The sequence below is a fragment of the Rhipicephalus microplus genome, chromosome X (assembly GCF_043290135.1).
Source record: "Rhipicephalus microplus isolate Deutch F79 chromosome X, USDA_Rmic, whole genome shotgun sequence".
Classification (NCBI taxonomy): Eukaryota; Metazoa; Arthropoda; class Arachnida; order Ixodida; family Ixodidae; genus Rhipicephalus; species Rhipicephalus microplus.
The window spans coordinates 143426733-143433335 of NC_134710.1; the positions used below are offsets into that span (position 1 = coordinate 143426733).

The 6603-nt window shown below is 42.7% G+C and overlaps 1 long non-coding RNA gene across 1 annotated transcript; it reads right to left on the reverse strand.

The window, feature by feature from the left end:
* Positions 1-2020: 2020 nt before the first annotated feature.
* LOC142775807 (uncharacterized) lies at positions 2021-5883 on the reverse strand. Its single transcript, XR_012887034.1, has 3 exons — positions 5484-5883; positions 4294-4359; positions 2021-4180 (listed from the first exon to the last, which is right to left on the reverse strand). It is a non-coding gene; the product is annotated as an uncharacterized LOC142775807 (long non-coding RNA).
* Between the last annotated feature and the right edge of the window lie 720 nt (positions 5884-6603).

Consider the following 6603-nt stretch of genomic DNA (forward strand, 5'->3'; position numbering starts at 1 on the left):
AAAAAAGTACTACACTAATTATAGTAAATGCAACGTAAATGAGAAGAAATTAAGGTGGACGAAAAAATTGCTTGCCAGGAACTGGGACTGAGCCTGCGACCGTCCCATACCACGCCCGATGCTCTACCAAATAAGCTAACACGGCAGCTATTCCCTCATCCTCTTTATCCAATATATATGTGCATTTACAAGTGGCAGCAGGAGTCAGCACAACTAGCAACCATGACGGCGAGTGTGAAATGCTTTTTCCGCCTGTTGGTGTCGCACAACACGTGGTGGGGCTGATGACGCACTCTCATTTAAGTGCACATATGTCCCCCAAAAAGTGGACGAGGGAATGGCCGCCATGACAGCTCTGTTAGTAGAGTATGTGTTATTCGAAGTTCACAACTTCACTCCCAGCTCACGAAAAGCAATCTTTTCATACACCTTTATTTTTTCACATTTACATTACATTTACAACTAATAACATCTCCTATACTTTCTTTGACACTATTGTTGGTTAGTTCTCATTAATATGGCTTGATTAGATTAGTGGTAAGTGACAGACAATGATGCGAAAAAAGTATAGGAGATGTTATTAAAGTAATTGTAATGTAAGTGTGAAGAAAAGTGGACGAAAAGATAACTTGCCATCGGCAGGGACCGAACCTGCAATCTTCGAATAACGCATTGGACACTCTACCAACTGAGCTACTATGTCGGCCATCCTCCCCGTCTACTTTATGGGATATGTATGTGCATTTAAATGTGGTAGTGTCAGTCAGCGCTGCCTGTTGCCATTGCAGCGAGTGGTGGACACTCATTTTTTGCCTATAGGCATCATACAACAGGTGATGTTCTCACGGCTGGCAGCTGACTAATATTCCCTGACATACTACCCAATGGCATTAGGTCTGTCAGAATAAGACCCTCGCGATGAATGAAAAAAATAAGGGTAAACTTAAGGGCTTGTGTTCTTTGTTAGACAATAATAATGAGAACTGACTGACAATTATGCCAAAGAACGTGTTGGGGATGTTATTAAAGTAATTATAATATAACTGAGAAGAGGTTTTAGTCGCAATCATTATGTTGCCTGTAGCATGTGTTGTGTTGCTTAGCACGTGGGAGCATTGCACAGTGTGACAGAAAGTATATAAAAAGGCCAAACCCACCAATGCAAGGCTTCCTTTGACCCCTATCTTCTCAATAAGAGATAGCCTCCTATTTCTTTTTTTTAGATTGACACGAATAAAGTGAGACTTTCCAGTGTCCTTGAACCACATGGTCTGCCCTTCTTGCATTTCACCTTGCAACAAATCTATTGATCAGTGCTAACTCCAGTCAACCTTCCAGAGGAGTTGCCGAGGTCAATAAGTAGAGTGAGCACTAGAATATCAAATGGGTGTCAGCATCCACTCATCTGAAGCCATTACTTCACCTCCAAAGATACTACTACAATATTTTATTGCTTATGGTCTCGATTAACTTAATTTCTCTAAATACTTCTTAGTGTTTACCGAATACAGGTGCACAGGAAAAAATTTAGGTGGCCGATAAAAGTAATGTTGTTGTAGTGAAATATTCAAGTATATTGTTGACAAATAGCTACAGCCTAATCGTGCACTAGTGACAGTTGCATTCTAAATAGGATCCGGAGCAAAAGCACTGCTAGAAAGCTTGTAGCTTTTAGCAGTCATGATGCAAGGTGAATACCTCAATTAACGGTGCTTATTATTACATTGTGCTATAGCAGAAATGCTAGCGCAGCTTCAGTTAACCATCGCAGGAACCCTTTAGGTGCAACTCTTTGTAACCAACTAAGATAACGTAATTGGCGTACTCCATTTTAATAATAGCCGGAAACGCCGCACAATTATGCTATCACAAAATCGTTACTCCATGAGCTAAGTCTAGCATTGTTTGGAAGTCTTATATAAGGTAACTGGCAATGTCTTATACAAAAGAAATTGATGTATTAACACACAAATAATGTGTAAATAGTCTCACATGAAATCATTTTACTGTTTCTTTGTGTCCACTGTGATACTGATTTTGGTAGGTGGCAGCCAGTTGTAGATTCTGTGCAGAATGTAATTGTACACTTGTCAGTGTACCCCTTCTTATTTGGCGAACTTATGAAAACACGTGCTTGTAATAAAAGAAAGTGTTCATGAACCACCCTGTGCTTTCGTGTGAAGTAGGTCTTACTGCATTCGGCAGGGCTGCCCCGCCTCGGCGGTCTAGCAACTAAGGTACCCGGCTGCTGACCCGCAGAACGCGGGTTTGAATCCCGGCTGCGGCTGCTGCATTTCCGATGGAGGCGGAAATGTTGTAGGCCCGTGTGCTCAGATTTGGGTGCACGGTAAAGAACCCCAGGTGGTCGAAATTTCCGGAGCCCTCCACTACGGCAGGGGAATGAAGGGGTAGTACGGAGGGGTACTCACTGCAGGGGAACGTGGTCTCCTGTGCTCTTCGTTACCTCGCTAGAGGTTCTGACATCTAAAAACACTCCTGTATTATAGAGTATCATGAATTGCAAATGAGTACCAACATTCTTCGCTGCTGTTGTCATAGAAATCCTCTTATCTAGCTAATGTCAATAAAGAGGCTTTCTAACTGCTGCTTATATAGTTGAACTCCTACATAAGATACACTCATATACGAGACAAAGCGGCATAAGAGAAACCAGTGTGCCTACTTTGAAATAAGGGTGATGAGAAAATCCACATGATTCTTCAATTGCTCCCCAGTGCATGTCTCTTATACAGGTCCTCAATGAGGCCCATGGCCAGAATTAAAGGTGCGCTAGGGACCTGCCCTACCCTCCTCGAAATTAGGATGGAGGGGGTGTGTTCTACCGAACATGAATAATGAAAATACGGGTTTTTAAAGGCCCTCAACAAGTGGGCCACTCCTGAAACATTTCTAGCCACCAGCCTCTGCATTCAATTGTACAAGCTCTTATTGACATCATTATAAAATCTGCAGGTTGCCCGGTAATGCATGAAAGTGTCTCGGCAGGCGTTTCACAGGAATAGAACTGCCCCTTCACGTTCGTATAGTTTTAAAACACACAGGTGGGGAAAATGAGCATGCAGTGCAGAATGGACCATTTGAGTTCTAGCAAATATACATGAACTGTCATGAACTACTCTAGAGCGAACTAGCTCAGGCTGACCTCTCTGCCTTCTAATAAATTCTCACTACTACTCTGAGGTGAAAAGTTTCAGGGAACTAAGGGGCTTAACTTCCTTTGTTGCAAACATGAAAGGGCAGACACAACCCCAGAGAATAACTGTCTCAAGTGGTGGTTTCAGTATGCGAAGTAGTTGGTGACAACACGCCTATCACATGTTAAAGATCACTGAATTGCTAAGCATCTGACATTGTTAAAAAGTTAAACGTTATTGTTATTCCACCAAAGACTAATGCTTTTAATACCTGCAGAAACTCTCGCTGAATGAGGGCAAGTATGTGACGTCAACTTCAGCAGCTGGCTTTTCTTCCTCAGCAGGAAAAGATCCGTTCATTTGGACAGATGTTTCAGCAGCTGGCTTTTCTTTAGCGGGAGAAGATTCATCCATTCGTACAGGTGTTGAGCAGCCGAGAGGCCTGAAACCTGCTGGAAACTGTGGCAGTGAAGAAACATCGGCTGAAGCTGCTACTACTGCTCATGTGATGAAGCACCGCACTGTGTCTGCACTGCCGATTCTGTGGTGAAGGCAGCTGCTGTCTGTGTATTGGCCGAAACTGCACCTTCAGGGTCATGTTCACCTGCGCAGCTGAGATGGTTATGAAACACTCAAATAAAGAAAACTTCTTCGATTAGTGTCATGTCCAATTGTTCATCATCATACATTATTTCCTGCTAGTTTTCTTTATTTAGGAGCTTAGGTGTGAATCCTGTAACTGAACAGCTACTGTATATTTTATGCCTCATACGTGCATTTTTCAACCTTCAGGTCAACTTACCAACAGACCGGCATTCCACTGTCTTCCGAGTTGCCACTGTACTTATGGTTGCCTTGCGCACAGTTTTTTGTGTTGTTGTCTGGATATGAGGTGGTGAGATTAAACATATTATGTTACATCTGTGGAAATTACATATTATGTTACATCTGTGGAAAACATATTATGATACAGCTGTGGAAGTCGAGCTGCCTTACCTGGCATGAGCTAGTTGCACAGTGTGTAGCTGCATAAGAAATGTGTTCCGAGTTATTTTCCATAATATGCAGCAATGATATGCAACGCATATACATTCCACTTTTGTGCAGTGCCAATGTACAGAAACAGAGCAGGACTAACCTGGCTAGCAGAACGTTCCAAGACTGTGCCACACTCTACAACACTTTTCTGGAGCAGTGTGTGATGCTGAAAAATGCAGCAATTTTTTTTACCACAAACAGAATTTATGACAATGGTTTTAAGTGTTGTCTTCGCATTTCCATTCACACATTTTATGTGCAAATATTCTGTATACATAGCATAAACTGTTTTCTATGTGTGTACTAAAAACATGCTGCAAAGAAATCTTGTATAGTACTGAAAGAGGCTGGAGAGTTTATTGTATTGGTATAAAAACTATCTTCGGCTTTTTTGTTGTTTTTTTTCACATCTCATATGGAATAAGTACATTAACTCTGCATGAAGTTTTACTAATTAGCAGTTTTTTTTTGATGAGCTGCCAAGTTCTTGCTAGATGTGAAGCCATGATTTCGTTGCACTGCTGTGATTTGGTGATCATGCATTATGACGTAAAGAAATGGAGTATTGCAGTTAAACAATTAATTTATTAATTAGGAGACTGTAGTGCAAATATTTATCGGCTTCTTCGTTTTCCCGCATGATATGCCACAACGTAAAGCTGCATGCTTGTAATTTGCCCCGTAAGAAGCCATAATCGTTTTGAATGAATTTCCCCAAGCACAGTCGACGAATGAAACCACCCATCAATCGGCACGCTTTATCTTGCAAGGCTGCCTTTACACATACACAAAAGTGCATTCACACCGGCAAATGAACAAATAAAGCATATGCGCTACAGTTGAAGCATAAGCTTCAACGCACTTCGAACGCCGGCACTGCAAGACGATTTTCTAGCACGCCGTGCTATTGCTATTCGGCATGAATACAACACGCAAACGGGTTGTAGCCTATCAACGCCGTCGAACGTGTTGCACTATTGCGGGGCTTTCTTTGAGCTCATCATGTATAACATGCATGCGGTAAATTTGAACCTGCATTTTACCACTGGCCCTACGCCGTATACAATAGTGCAAAGAGGCAGCCAGTCATTTTATAATCGGTTCAGCAAATCCAGAACCGGCGAAAGTTTTTCAGCGTGTATATAATTATTGCAAAGTGGACCGATTTGCATTGAATAGACACAGTCGTTATAGTTATAATTAACGAGGTTACATAGAATTTTCTCGTTGCACACGTGCAAACCGCGTTGTCAGTGCGTGTCGCACGATCCCGATCGACCGTGAACTTACCTTTTCACCTGGAAGGAATAAAGACGACAGTGCGTAGGAATTGAGCGGATGCCTCTTCACAACGCCGAACAAGCACGGAATCGCGTTCGTAGTCTTCCAGCTTAAAGTGGCGACCGCATACGCGTAAATCCCGCCGCCGATCTGATACGCGCAATCCGATGCGCCGCAGCCACTCGGTGCGCCGGCTGCCCTTCCCAGGCGCACGGTGTCGCATCTTCACTTGTCGGCAATCAATGGACTTGCAGCTCACAAGCAGACAACGTTTGCCGTGTGCCGGAAGTCCCAAAGCTTAATTGTAAAGTGCAATCGTCTTCTCTTTGTTAGCAAAAAATTTTAAGCACAGAAATTGTAAGGTGTTTTAAAAATTACGAATTTTGTTCTCTGTTCTTTAGAAAAGAAATACCTGTGCTGCGTGTTTCACAACCACGACATACTGTACTTCTGACCTGCCCAGCTGGCGGCAGTCTACGGAGCTGCCTGCACCGGCTCGGATTCTGAACTTCGCCGCCTGGAGAGCGCTCAAGTTACCCCCGCTGAATTACCTCTGTTCGGTCGGGTTAATTCTTGCTGTCATCCCCAGCGAAATTCCGGCAGCATTTTGCCCCCCAAAAGAAGCGTTTTCATAATATATGTGTAAATGGGGCTATCGTAACTAAAAAAGAAATTATCGCAGAATAATTTAACACGTTTTTTTTGTCCAGTGTTTACTGATGACGATGAGAGAAGGCCATGTTCAAAAACGCTTCATTATATCCCACCAATAAATGGCCTTGCAATATATGAGGAAGGAATCTTGTCTCTGCTTCTTAACATAGATCCCCAAAAGACGCCTGGTATTGGTAGCATACCTAACGCGTTCCTTGTGAGGTATGCTGAATGGTGCTCGAAGTTTTTGTGCATCATTTTTCAGAAGTCACTGTCACAGCGCACGCTTCCAGATGGCTGGAAATTCGGAAAAATTATCCCTATACCCAAATAGATTCTAGATAGGCAAGGCCCGATTGACATGATTTTCCTAGACTTCGAAAAATCATTTCATCGCGTGTCGCATTCAAAACTTCTCGCGAAACTTAAACCTATACTAAAGAACCGTACATTAAGTCATGGATTGAGGCCTACC